We start from the raw sequence: 15,078 nt of genomic DNA, 5'->3' as shown, positions 1-15,078 counted from the left end.
AGAGAAACCAATCAGCCCCTAGAGAGGAGACCCGTTGGATAATAATGGTTTACCTGAAATAAACCAAAGAGTGGCACTGATTGCATTGCTCATTGGTGCTACGTACATGTGTGAGTTATGGTGACTGTGACAGGAATGATTTATGTTTTAGACGTCAGTGTTTCCTGACGTATTCTATTTATACGAGAGAGTTAGAGAACATAATGAAATAAAGCATATGACAGCCATAGAGAGAAAGAGACAGACAGAAAGAATAGACTAACAGATTGGCTAAGCAAGGGAGACAGGAAGAATTGAAGAGATAGATTCAGAAAGAGAGGCACAAACTTGTTTTATTTATCTCAATGAGCATAGTTACTGGAGATTAACATCATCCAAAAATGTACTGAATAAGTAAATAATCTCATGGACAATGTGATTTATTAAGTAGCTTCACAAGTGAGACTGACTCACGCATCACAAAGTCATGAGTGCATTATGGTCAGCCTCAAAAGAGGCGATAATTTTATATTACACTAATGTCTATGACATATTCCATCTATACCACTTGCAAGCATCTTATGAAAAGTGAAAAAAGTACAATCAGTGTTTTTGTAGCTGATGAAATCAGTTGAAACTGGTTTATGATGTCACTGTGATGTCATAGCTGTGGAAATATTTTTATTCCTACTGTTAACTTTCTTCCTGAGTGCTATAACCAGGGTAACTTTAATCGGCCAGGGTATGGAGTTCCCGTCTTTTAAAGATGTGTGAGAGTTAAGCAGTGCCTCATTGGCCCCAATTCTCACTTTTCCAAACAGTAATGTAATCGTTTATTGAAACAGGTCAGTTTAAGATCTATTTTCCCCAGTAATTACCAGAGATTAGCCAGTATAAATTATGTTTTTCTATACTATTAGAGTATCCTATTATTATAAATATGGAACAGCATGTTATTGATATGGAACAGCATTCTTGGAAATAAATTTGTTGTATTGTTATGGGGCGTTTTATATATATCTTTCTGAAGGGCATAATCAAAATAATTTATAACATTGTTGATGAGATACTCTTCCTAATGATGCAGCGAGTTTATGACTGGAGTAGCTTAGCCATACAGAAGGGGTCAAAGGTTCAATTTCTAGTCTTTATTAAGATGGCTGATCTTCTTTTCAAGGTTCGAGAATAGGGAATGCTACAATTAAAAAACTTGCTTGGGTTTCTGTTCCTGATCACTATCCAAGTGCTCTTGCTGCAAATATGTGTACATGAATGTTGATTGAGAACACGATTGGGCTTGGCTATGATGCCCTCATAATAGAATAGCCTGTTGACACTGTCAAAGCTCACAGATAAATAAAGCCTACTTGGGCAAGGTACTGGAGAATGACTAACAACTATGAAATCACTCTCCGGCAAAGAGTCAACATCTTCAGGAGAGGAGAAGAAAAACAACCAAAAAAATTATTGTAGTTTAATTTGCTTCTATTTTATGTGGCCTCCTTGTTAACTGTATCCATGTGATTTATATCAATTAGTGTTAATTGTATTCAGGTGGTGCATATCAAATGGGGACTGTCTTATATCCATTTATCTATTTATCCATTTATTCAGAATTTATCTAGGGTGGGTGTTGTGTTGATCTCTATGAATAAAGGCTTGGAAGCAACTGAAGATCAGGCTCTAGTATTCTATCCTTTACCACCTGGCTATCCAATTTGGTAGCAGAAAATGGTCGCCTAAAGGTGGAGGTTGGAAACTACACTACTTTTTTTTGGACAAAAAAACTTGACAATCTAGTGGCCATAGTGGGAAATGGCAGAAAGCAAGTTTAAATTATCGAGGTATGATTTCCCTCCAATGTTCTTGGAGTTTGAACCATATGACCAGTGGAAGAAAGAGGTTGATATGTGGAGATACTCCACCAAAGAGAAAACAAGGCATGGCCTTGGCATTGTTGCTTCCTGAATGAAGTAAAATCAGAAGTAAGGTATTCTCTGAGATTTTTTTGTATTCGGTCATGGGATGTGGGCGTCACTGGCAAGGCCAGCATTTATTGCCCATCCCTAGTTGCCCTTGAGAAGGTGGTGGTGAGCCTCCTTCTTGAACCGCTGCAGTCCATGTGGTGAAGGTTCTCCCACAGTGCTGTTAGGTAGGGAGTTCCAGGATTTTGACCCAGCAACGATGAAGGAACGACAATATATTTCCAAATCGGGATGGTGTGTGACTTGGAGGGGATCGTGCAGGTGGTGTTGTTCCCATGTGCCTGCTGCCCTTGTCCTTCTAGGTGGTAGAGGTCGCAGGTTTGGGAGGTGCTGTCGAAGAAGCCTTGGCGAGTTGCTGCAGTGCATCCTGTGGATGGTACACACTGCAGCCACAGTGCGCCGGTAGTGATGGGAGTGAATGTTTAGGGTGGTGGATGGGGTGCCAATCAAGTGGGCTGCTTTGTCCTAGATGGTGTCGAGCTTCTTGAGTGTTATTGGAGCTGCACTCATCCAGGCAAGTGGAGAGTATTCCATCACACTCCTGACTTGTGCCTTGTAGATGGTGGAAAGGCTTTGGGGAGTCAGGAGGTGAGTCACTCGTCACAAGATACCCAGCCTCTGACCTGCTTTTGTAGCCACAGTATTTATGTGGCTCGTCCAGTTAAGGTTTTGGTCAACGGTGACCCCCAGGATGTTGATGGTGAGGGATTTGGCGATGCTAATGCCGTTGAATGTCAAGGGGAGGTGGTTAGACTCTCTCTAGTTGGAGATGGTCATTGCCTGGCACTTGTCTGGCGCGAATGTTACTTGCCGCTTATCAGCCCAAGCCTGAATGTTGTCCAGGTCTTGTTGCAGGCGGGCACGGACTGCTTCATTATCTGAGGGGTTGCAAATGGAACTGAACACTGTGCAACCATCAACGAACATCCCCATTTCTGACCTTATGATGGAGGGAAGGTCATTGATGAAGCAGCTGAAGATGATTGGGCCGAGGACACTGCCCTGAGGAACTCCTGCAGCAATGTCCTGGGGCTGAGATGATTGGCCTCCAACAACCACTACCATCTTCCTTTGTGCTAGGTATGACTCCAGCCACTGGAGAGTTTTCCCCCTGATTCCCATTGACTTCAATTTTACTAGGGCTCCATGGTGCCACATTCGGTCAAATGCTGCCTTGATGTCAAGGGCAGTTACTCTCACCTCACCTCTCGAATTCAGCCCTTTTGTCCGTGTTTGGACCAAGGCTGTAATAAGGTCGGGAGCCGAGTGGTCCTGGCGGAACCCAACTGAGCATTGGTGAGTGGGTTATTGGTGAGTAAGTGCCGCTTGATAGCACTGTCGACAAAACCTTCCATCACTTTGCTGATGATTGAAAGTAGACTGATGCGGCGGTAATTGGCCGTATTGGATTTGTCCTGCTTTTTGTGGACAGGACATACCTGGGCAATTTTCCACATTGTCGGGTGTTGTAGCTGTACTGGAACAGTTTGGCTAGAGGCGCAGCTAGTTCTGGAGCACAAGTCTTCAGCGCTACAGCCGGAATGTTTTTGGGGTCCATAGCCTTTGCTGTATCCAGTGCACTCAGCCATTTCTTGATATCACATGGAGTGAATCGAATTGACTGAAGGCTGGCTTCTGTGAGGGTGGGGATATTGGGAGGAGGCCAAGATGGATCATCCACTTGGCACTTCTGGCTGAAGATAGTTGCAAATGCTTCAGCCTTGTCCTTTGCACTCTCCTGCTGGACTCCGCCATCATTGAGGATGGAGATGTTTATAGAGCCTCCTCCTCCCGTTAATTGTTTAATTGTCCACCACCATTCACGACTGGATGTGACAGGGCTGCAGAGCTTTGATCTGATCCGTTGGTTGTGGAATCGCTTAGCTCTATCTATAGCATGTTGCTTCCGCTGTTTAGCATGTATGTAGTCCTGAGTTGTAGTTTCACCAGGTTGACACCTCATTTTTAGGTACACCTGGTGCTGCTCCTGGCATGCTCTTCTACACTCCTCATTGAACCAGGGTTGATCCCCTGGCTTGTTGGTAATGGTAGAGTGAGGAATATGCCGGGCCATGAGGTTACAGATTGTTCTGGAATACAATTCTGCTGCTGCTGATGGCCCACAGCGCCTCATGGATGCCCAGTTTTGAGCTGCTAGATCTGTTCTGAATCTATCCCATTTAGCACGGTGATAGTGCCACACAACACGTTGGATGGTGTCCTCAGTGTGAAGAGAGGACTTCGTCTCCACAAGGACTGTGCAGTGGTCACTCCTACCAATACTGTCATGGACAGATGCATCTACGGCAGGTAGATTGGTGAAGACGAGGTCAAGCAGGTTTTTCCCTCGTGTTGGTTCGCTTACCACCTGCCGCAGGCCCAGTCTGGCAGCTATGTCCTTCAGGACTCGGCCAGCTTGGTCAGTAGTGGTGCTACCGAGCCACTCTTGGTGATGGACATTGAAGCCCCCCACCCAGAGTACATTCTGTGCCCTTGCTACCCTCAGTATTTCCTCCAAGTGGTGCTAAACTTGGAGGAGGACTGATTCATCAGCTGAGGGAGGGCGGTAGGTGGTAATCAGCAGGAGGTTTCTTTGCCCATGTTTGACCTGATGTCATGAGATTTCATGGGGTCCAGAGTCAATGTTGACGACTCCCAGGGCCACTCCCTCCTGACTGTATATCACTGTACCGCCACGTCTGGTTGGTCTGTCCTGCCGGTGGGACAGGACATACCCAGGGATGGTGATGGAAGAGTCTGGGACATTGGCTGAAAGGTATGATTCTGTGAGTATGGCTATGTCAGGCTGATGCTTGACTGGTCTGTGGGACAGCTCTCCCAATTTTGGCACAAGTCCCCAGATGTTAGTGAGGAGGACTTTGCAGGTCGACTGTGTTTGGTTTGCCTTTGTCGTGTCCGGTGCCTAGTGGTCTGATGCCGGGTGATCCATCCGGTTTTATTCTTATTATGATTTTTTTTAGCGAGATTGTACAACTGAGTGGCTTGCTAGGCCATTTCAGAGGGCAATTAAGAATCAACCACATTGCTGTGAGTCTGGAGTCAGATATAGGCCAGACCGGGTAAGGACGTCAGGTTTCCTTCCCTCAAGGACATTAGTGAACCAGATGGGTTTTTACGACAATCCGGTAGTTTCATGGCCACCATTATTGATACTAGTTTTTTAATGCAGATCTTTTGGATAATGATGAAGGTTATACCTTTCTAATAGAATTTCTAGATCAAATCTACAAGAAAGATGATGGCCTATGAGGCTTGGTCCGCATTTGATAGATTTCCGAAAACAGACGGTCATTCAATGGATGAGTATATCATGGACTTGAACAAATTGTACAATAGGTTGACAAAGTTCAATTTGGGAATCCCTGGATCAGTACTAGTTTTTAAATTACTAGATTGTGCGAAGGTGTCTCATATGGACAGGCAACTGGTCCTAACTGGCAGAGGTCTCAGAAAAGGAGACTCTGTTGCACCAAATGTCTTCTGCCTTAAAAACATTCCTGAGGAAACAGTCATTCCTTCAGCCTTCATGGAACAAATACGGCCTTCCGCTGTGACACAAAGAGTAGAAGATTCGATGGTTACTAGTTTTCAAAATGTTCCAGACACTAAACGTAGGCGCCAGACGAGGTTTCAAAGTTTTCAAGTGACCAGTCACAGGTATCAATATGATGGAAAGATTAAAAACAGACAGATTGGTGATGAAAGCAGGTACAGCAAATCCAGTTATACCAACAGAAGATAAAATTGGGACAGTAATAACAGGCAAATGAATTCCAGGAATGCCAAGGAAAAATCTGTAGATGCTTTAGACGTGACTCAAAGTATCATTATGAGGTGAATTGTCCAGAGCGAAGATGCAGGGTCTTTGAAATAATGCATGAAGAAAGTAGGTCTGGGGAAGAGGATGAAGATAATGAACAGATTATACTGGTCACAAGGAGTTTTAATCCTGTGATGAATGTATTAGTTGTGGATTCCTTTAATTGTGCGGTGTTAGATCGTGCATGTATTTCAACTGTATGCAGGGTAGATTGGTTAAAATGTTATCTTGATTCACTAAGTAGTGAGGATTGACGCAAGGTTAAGGAATATAAAAGTTCTTCATGTTTTAGGTTTGGAGATGACATCACCTTGAGGTCAGTCAAGAGAATGGTAATTCCATGTAAGACAGCTGGAGTAAGCCATTTTCTAAGTAGGGATGTAGTCTCTAGTGAGATACCTATGCTTTTGGGTAAACCTTCAATGAAAAAGGCAAAAAATGAAACTTGACATGGAACATGATGAGGCAATCATTTTTGGGAAATCGATTGATTTGCAGTTTACCCAGACAGGGGATTATTGTATCCCCTTAATAAAACCTGATGTTTCTCATCAGCGTGTAAGACAAGTATTAATGGCATCAGGCGATAAGGATGAGAGAAAAAACAAATTGTCTTAAATTTACATAGACAATTTGCCCACCCTACTTGTTAACATTTAAAAATCCTGCTGAAAGATGCAGGTGTAGTTGATGAGGAGTATACAAGGCTACTGGAAGAGATTAGTGAGAACTGTGAATTCTGTCAGATGTATAGACGGATGCCCCCACATCCAATTGTAAGTGTTCCATGAGCACACGACTTTAACAAAGTAGTTGCCATAGATCTAAAGGTATGGGACAAAGATAGAAATGTTTTCATCTTACATTTTATTGACCTGGCTACGAGATTTAGTATTTCTACACTAATATATAGTAAGGAGAAGAAGATTATTATAGATAAAATTATGGAAAAATGGATAGGGACTGGACTTGGGACACCAACAAAGTTTTTGACCGATAATGGAGGTGAATTCGCTAATGCAGAGTTTAGAGCTACGTGTGAGAATATGAATATAATTGTCATGAATACAGCATTTAGCAATGGTCTTTGTGAAAGGAATCATGCTGTGATTGAGAGCATGGTGCATACAATTTTGGCTGATTGAACAGATTATAAATTGTCAACTGCCCAAGCATGGGTCGTTAAAAGTACTCTGACTGCTGAAACACTGGCTCTTGTCAACGCAGTGGATATGGGATTCTATTTGCCAAATATTTTGAGTGACATCCTGTACAATGGGAGTACCTAAGATAGTATACCCATTGAATGTTATGTAGACAATCGTTCATTGTGGGATAATGTACACTCTACAAAAAATGTGAGTGCGAAAAGATTATGGACTGACCTTGCTGGCTTGAAACAAATGCTGGAGAGAAAGAAAATCTCTAAAATGGGTGGATTCAAGCCATCAACTGTCGGATTGTTTTACTAAAAGAGGTACGTGTACGAAGGAATTATTAGGGGTCCTGGAGAAGGGTCACCTCACAATGTAATGTTTTAAATAGTGTAAGTTGTACAGGTTATGGAAGTTTTTGATTTTTGAAATTTTTGTTTATATTGTATATATAAAGTTTATTTTTTATTTAAAGAGAGAGAAGGGAATCTGTTAATTATATCCATGTGATTTATATTAATTAGTGTTAATTGTATTCAGGTGGTGCATATCAATTGGGGACTCTCTCTTGTATCATTTACATGAGAGCTTATCTAGGGTGTGGGCTGTGTTGATTTCTGTGACTAAGGGCTTGAAAGCAAATGAAGACCAGGCTCTAGTATTCTGTTCTTCACCACCAGGCTATCCAATTTGTAATATCCTCCCTCCATAAAAAAACAGGACAGTTTGGTAATATGCCATATTTTTCAGCCATGAGTACAGCACTTGGTCTTCCCTTCATGATTTGTTAAGTGTTAGCTTGCCTCAGTGGTGGCACTCCCACTTCTGAATCAGAAAGTCATGTGTTCAAGCCCCACGCCAGGTACTTGAGCACAAAATCTAGGATGACACTTCACTACAGTATTGAGGAAGTGCATGATTGTCAGAGGTGCTGCCTTTCAAATGAGAAGTTAAACCAATCACTGTCTGCCTATGCAGGTGAATATAAAAGATCATGTCACTATCCACAGAAAAGACAGGTGACTTCTCTTAGTGTTCAGTCCAACATTTATCCTTCAACCAATCCACCAAAAATAGATTTATTGATCATTTATCTCATTGCTGTTTGTGGGAGATTGCTGTGTGCATAATCGCTGTTGCATTTGCCTTTATGATAGTGACTACACTTTAAATAATAAATTGATTGTGAAGTACTTTGGAACATTCTGAGCGTGTAAGAAGCGCTATATAAATGCAAATTCTTCCTTTCCTATTCAATTAAGGAGGCATCTTTCTTGCACTAGAATGTTTCACTGTTTAGGCTATCACATGGAGCTGTTACTGCTGAAATCTGCAGAACCTCATGACATTTGAGTCTAGAATTACTCCAGTACAAGGCAGCTCTAGGACTTGAATCTGTAACTATCTAGCGTGTAAAGCTGAATTATTACTATCTGTCTCCAATTCATATTACAGTGGTCTCAGATAAAGTGAAACTCCATTTTTGCAATAATAAATAAAGCCAGTATCCTAATTAATTTATCATTTGATTAATTGAAACAATATTTCTTTTATATTGAAGATATTACCTATTTATAGTTCAACTTCAGAGATAATCTACCTTTGCTCACCTGATAAGTATCAGCTTTAGCTTAATGATAGCACTCTCGCCTCTGAATCAAAGGTCGTGAGTTCAAGCCCCACCCCAGGACTTGAGCACATAATTCAGGCTGACACTTTAGTGCAGTACTGAGGGAGTACTGCATTGTCAGAGGTGCTGTTTTTTGGATGGGACGTTAAACCGAGGCCACATCTGCCCTCTCAGGTGGATGTAAAAAATTCCATGGCACTATTCAAAGAAGAGCTGTGGAGTTCTCTGGGTGACCTGGCCAACATTTATCTCTCAACCAACATCACGAAAAAAAAGCATTATGTGGTAACGTATCTCACTGCTATTTGTGGGGCCTTGCTGTGCACAAATTTGCTGCCGAGTTTCCCTACATTATAACAGTGACTACACTTCAAAAATCTTCATTGGCTGTAAAGTGCTGTGTGACATTCTGAGGTCGTGAAAGACGTTATATAAATGCAAGTCCTTTCCTTTATAATGAGTAGCGGAATGTGCCTGCTAGATCAATGGAAATTGATGTGACTGGTAAAAGTACTTAATCTCTGTTTGGACACTGTGCAAAATACATAAACTGAATCGCTGATATGCTGCTTATACTGCCAAGTTAGTACCAGAGGGAATCCCATAGTGACTACACTCTGGTACACACTTGGCAACGTAAACCCTGTTGAATTACACATTCTGATCTCATACTGGCCTGGAATTACATCCATTTAGGGGTATATCTTGTGGAACGCAATTTGTGCGGTCCAAGTACTACAACGGATCGGGTCGATATCAGGCAGAGGAGACAAGAATTGAAGTGGTGGCTACGTATGGGAACAGGGAAACTCCTCTCTTAAACATTAAAAAGATTTGTAAGACATTTAAAAGGACAATTAGGTTCTCTGTCTCTTACTGTCTTCTAGAAAAAGCACATGTAATGCTCGTACAATATAGAGAAACTTTGGGCCAGGCCCCCAAGTTGCATAGCCGAGAATAAGCGTGAAAATATGTGTCTGTAACCTGTTAGGACATGTGTTATCCCATATAAAGAATGACTTTCCAGCCGAGTTCCATATGTTTTGTGGTAAATTCATGTTTCTTGTTTGTCATGGGAAAAGTAGTATTAAAGGGCCCCAAAGTCTGTTCTATCAAAAATAGTAGTCATAAAAATGTAGGAATTAATTCTCATTTTGCAATAACACCATAAAAATAATGAGTGATAATGGGAAATAGTTCCACTATTTTATTGGTAAAATAGGATGCTAAAATATTTTTGTTCAAACTTAAAAGGCAACACTATGTCTGTGCCATGGAATGGTGAATAATTTACACTCACGATGGTGGTGTGACCTCAACTGGGATTATCAATAGGATCCTGCAAGCAGAGATCAACCATTTCTCCAAAAGGGGGAGCTGTTTGCCAAATAGGGGTTGCTGCTCACCTCAGTCTGTGTTAGCTGGTTAGAGTGGGATTATCGGTGATTAGGTGGGTGCTCCATCCTCTTGGGCAGGCAATAGTATACCTTCTTCTAAAGACCGATAAGGAATCACTTGGTTGCTCTAGTGCCATCAACTGAAAACCATTTTTTAAAAAATGTGCCCCCTATTTTTAAGGGGCACAACTAATAAAAGAACTTAACCATAAAAAAAGGAACAAAGGAAACTTATAAAACTAAACGATAATGTTGCTTCCAATGTCCACTAAAAACTCTAGTCCTTCCGGTGCCCACAGGTCACGGAAGACCTCGACTGTACCAGTGGACACCACATGCTCCCTCTTCAGGGTCACCCAGGTGCGGACAAGACCGCGGAAGAGAGACAAGCAGCCAGAGTGACCTCCCCCACTCATTGGGCCGCATCCATCCTGGATCTGTAGATGGCCACCTTGGCCAAGCCCAGGAACAGACCCACAAGAAGGTCCTCTGTCTTGCCCGCACCCCTCCGCAACAGGTGGCCAGAGATCAGGAGCGTTGGATTGATGTGGAGCCAGATGTTGAGAACAGGGGCTGCAATCTCTAACATTCAACAAAAATATGAAATACGGACTCAACCTGGCTGCAAATGTTACAAGTGGGGCAATGATATATGGTTTAGCACAAAAAGAATAAATATAATGGGAAAAAACTTTGTAGAAATATATTGAAGAGAATGAATGTTTTATTTAAAAGGGAAATATGATTTTAAAATATATACTTTGGCAAACCTACTTTTAATTAATGAGGAAGATGAGCCTCGTAATATTTTTGTTGCATTGGCATAATTGTAAATCACTTGATGATGCATTTCAATGCAATTTATAGCATTTTCTAGTTTATTGGTAAACAAAATATTTATCAAACACTGTTTCACGATGAACATAGTGCCTCTTTAAATATCACTGTTGTTGTGCAGTCACCATAACGAGTTGAAGCTGGATAACAATTGAAAAAAACTCCGCTTTCCTTAGAGAACAGTGCAATAATATCCCCAAGTCACAGGCTTTCAGTTACTAACCCACCTCTATTATTTAAGCGTCTCCCAGCAACACCTGAAACTGGCAGCCAATCGGGGGGTTGCTTGGCTTAATCCCGATTAGCTTCATCCTTTGCAACGAAATAGTGCCAACAAAGAACCCGGCATGTGAAGGGAGTTCATTCCAGGACACAACAAAATGCTACTTAATAAAAGCAGAGCGACTTCCTGTTGAATACGAGTCTTCGTTGTTGCTGATATGTCCTGCAGGTGTGTTTGTGTGGTGGAAAGGTACAGTAATGGTTCGCTGTGAAGCGGTCTGAAGTCTATAAATTGCAGCCGGGGCTGCCGTGGGACAATCGCTGGACTGTGGAGTTTGTTTTGTGTACGCGGCAATGTGGGTGGCTGTATATTTCGCTAATGATTTTCTGTAGTTCCAGTTAAGTAAAGTGTTGTAAGATGAAACTGAAAATGGATTGGTTTCTCACTTTCCAGTGCACCAAAATGTTCTGTTTTTGCAGGAAAGGTGTTCAGTTATTTCGTCTTGCTGTTATTTCACAAGTGTTAACTTTACAGCCTAATTACGTAATAGGGTAATCTAGTTATTCAACTTTTAAATAAACTGAAGCTATTAGTTTGTTTTACAAATTCAATCCCTTTGTGTTTGCATTCTTTAGCGTTAAATGTTGTAAAAAGGGGGCTCTTATTACCCCGCCGTTTTTCCAAAAATGATTCAGCTAATCGAAGAACTTCACCGTTTTGTTCCCTGGAAAGTAACATTTAAATTTAATTGGTTTTAAAATATTTGAACTTCAACACTTCAGTGCGTTCAAATATATTTGTAGCTGAAAATAACTAGCAGTTTCACTAACAGTAATGTGCTACTGTTTTTTACTTTAATTTTCTAGGGAAACCAGATATCCTTTAATTTTTAAAAATCAAAGATTGAAATATTTTCACTTTAGTGTGAATATTTTTCAAATGTATGAATAATAGGATGTTGTGCTTATACTTCAGTTACAAGAGCCCTGTAAAAGTGCTTTTTTAATACTGTTTTATAAAACCACATTACAAATGTATGTTACTATGCACTTCATCTTTCTGGCCATATGAGGATGTGTGGTTTTAGTAATGTAGGCTGTGTGGCTAAATAGCTCGGGTAAATTTTGAGTCTGAATAAAACTAGCAATCAAGAATTTTTGAATTGGATCACAATTCATGGGATTTATGAGGCTTCCAAAATCACTTTGGTGTTGAAAGTAGTTTAGATTCCTTTCTTAATGACTTCAACATTGGAAGTAACCTTTAGAGAGGAACTGTCTGATATTAATCATCAAGAAAATGTAAGTAAACCATTTGTGACTTGCTTGGATGTGCCCCATCATAACATGGTTTCAGAAAGACTTGCTCATCATTGCCATTAAATCTTGTGTCTAAGCTAGTGTAAGAATGTGAAAAACTTAAGTGTTGTTTAGATTGTAAGAAATCTATAAATTGACATTTTCTGATTTTAATTGTATTATCTTAGAGCATGCATATGCATGTGAAGGATATTATGCACACATCCAGTGTAATTATGCACACATCCAGTGTAATTATGCACACATCCAGTGTAATTATGCACACATCCAAGGTTTTGCAAAACTTAATTACTTAATTAATATAGTTATTACAGAATTTTAAATCAATCCAGTAGGGTTTTGTAAAATGTAGTTTTGTGTGTCTTGTTAATCCTCCTTCAGATATGCAAATTGTGGCATGGGACTGGAGGGTAGCCAACATCAAACCTCTGTTCAAGAAAGGGGTTCATTAGTCAATATCTGTTGGCAAATTCTTAAAATCCATAATTCAAGATCAAATTAGTAAGTATTTAGAAATACATGGGATAATCAAGGTCAGCTAGAACATATTGTTAAAAGCAAGTAATGTTTGACAGATCTGAGTTTTTTTTGACTGTCACTGGATAGGTAAAGTGGTGTAGTGAATATTGTGTATATGGATTTTCAGAAGGTGTTCAATAATGTCTTTTTAGAAAAAATCAGGTGTATGGGTTGAGGAAATGAAGCTACCTGAATAGAAATTGGATAACAGACAGGAAGCTAAGGGTTAGAGTTAACGGGTGTTCAAATTGGAGAAGGATTGGAATTGGTGTTTTCTGGAGTTCCATAATGGGTCCACTTTTGTTCTAGCAGTGTATATAGATGACTTGGGCATAAGGAGCACAATCTCAATTTGCTGACCTCACAATAGTAGTGGGTTTGGCAAACAGTGGAAAAAGGCTGTAAAAGATTTCAAAAGGACAAAGGCAACTCTGACTATTTGGCTGAGAGGTGGTAGATGCAATTTAATGTGGATAGGTGTGAGGTAATTCATTTTTGGAGGAAAATGAGGAATGGGAGTATACAGTCAATGGAAAGATGCTGAATGATATAGATGAACAGAGTAATCCAGGGGTTCAAATACGTAATTCCCTGAAATTGTGACTGCAAGGTAAATGGACTTTTTAAAAAAAAAAGGCAACAGCATTTTGGGTTTTGTAAATAGTGGCATAAGAGTACTAGTAACAAAATAAATTTGTACAAAGATTTGGTTAGGCCACAGTTGTACCATTTTGAGTATACCATTGTAAAAAGAGCGTACAATGTAGGCTCACCAGTATAGGATGATGCCAGGGATGGAAACTAAAAGTTACAAGGAGAGACTTGTGATACAGGAACTCTTCTTCAAGGAAGCGAAGAAGAGACTTAGAATTTTAAAAAAAATTATGTAGGGTTTTGTCAGGATGTTGGGAAGTCACCTGAGGAGGGATCATTAGTTTAAAATTCCTCGTGGTGTGTGGTTAGGAAAAATGACTACACTCAAGAGTTGTTGGAACATTGAATATTTTGCCAGAAGTCATTGATGCAAGGATCATTGCATCTTTTAAGGGAACACTGGATAAATATATGAAGCAGAGAAAGATATAGTGCTACAGGAAGAGGGCAGAAGTGTGATTATTCTTGGAATGCTGTAACAAAGATTAACATCTAAAGTTCTGTCAGGCTGTTCAGTTTCTTTTTTTTAAAAAAAACTTCCCAAATTCTGTGAAGTTTTGTTTAAAAGTGGATATTTTATTCATTCAAAAAAGCACTGGGATCCTACAATAAATAGAAATGCAAAATATGCGCAGTAGCTTTGTGCTAGCAGCACCGAGGGGGTCACTTGACTCATTGTGTCTGTGTTGGTTCTTTGCTAGAGCAATCCAAAACTAATCCAACTGCACTGCTCCACTCAATTCAATATATAAGTTTATAATGTCCAGGAAATGGATTTCTACAAAGGTTTAGCCTCTTGAATTGGCATAATTCAGGAGTTCCAAGTTACATTCAGTTAAAGTACTCTTACCTCTGTCAGTGATCTCGCTAAAATCCAGGACCGGCTTTGTACATTAATCAGGCCACAACAGGAGATGCTTAATTTGACAGCGTACTATATGCAAGACCCACAAAAATGAGTCTCAAATGTTGCCTGCACTGTATTTGGAGGATTGAAAAGTGCACCCAATAAAAAAACTTATTTTTAAACATGATTTAGTTGCATTAAAGTTTAATTTGGGGTTGCTTTTGTTGAGAGCAGGAAAAAAGGAATGGTAGTATAATGGTTATGTTACTGGACTCATGATCCAGAGGCCTGAACTAATAATCCAGAATATGAGATTTGAAATCCCACCATGGCAGTTTGAGAATTTGAACTCAGTTTTAAAAATATATCTGGAAATAAAAAGCTGTTATCAGTAAAAGTGACCATGAAGTTGCTGTAAAAACCTAACTGGTTCTCTAATTTCCTCTAGGGACAGAAACCTGCAGTCTTTACTCTGGCCTATATGTAACTCCAGTCCCACACCAACATGGTTGACTCTTAACTGCCCTTTAAAGTAGTCTTATAAGCCAGTAAGTTGTATCAAACCACTAAAAGAGTGCCCTCACCATGCGAACTGTTAGTAGTTCAAGAATGCCCACAGCACCTTCTCTGGGCAACTAGGCTAACCTTTTTCAGGCAAACCTAACTGATTCAGCATTTCCCGTCTTCTCCTAA

General features: G+C 40.4%; 1 protein-coding gene across 4 annotated transcripts in view; it reads left to right on the top strand.

Moving 5' to 3' along the window:
* The window catches only part of tent5c (terminal nucleotidyltransferase 5C), a 128,907-nt gene that overhangs the window by 8,283 nt on the left and 105,546 nt on the right, over positions 1–15,078 (top strand). Inside the window, exon 1 of one of the 4 annotated variants that reach the window (XM_067992952.1) lies at positions 10,985–11,401. The exons of the other annotated variants lie outside the window; for them this stretch is intronic. The gene's annotated coding sequence lies outside the window, so the exon portion shown is untranslated. Of the gene's footprint in view, positions 1–10,984; positions 11,402–15,078 lie in introns of those variants that run through there. 4 annotated transcript variants of the gene reach the window in all.

The sequence above is a fragment of the Heptranchias perlo genome, chromosome 11, assembly GCF_035084215.1.
Source record: "Heptranchias perlo isolate sHepPer1 chromosome 11, sHepPer1.hap1, whole genome shotgun sequence".
NCBI classification, from domain to species: domain Eukaryota; kingdom Metazoa; phylum Chordata; class Chondrichthyes; order Hexanchiformes; family Hexanchidae; genus Heptranchias; species Heptranchias perlo.
Note: the sequence above shows the minus strand (reverse complement) of the source record. Positions and strands in the feature narration are given on the sequence as shown.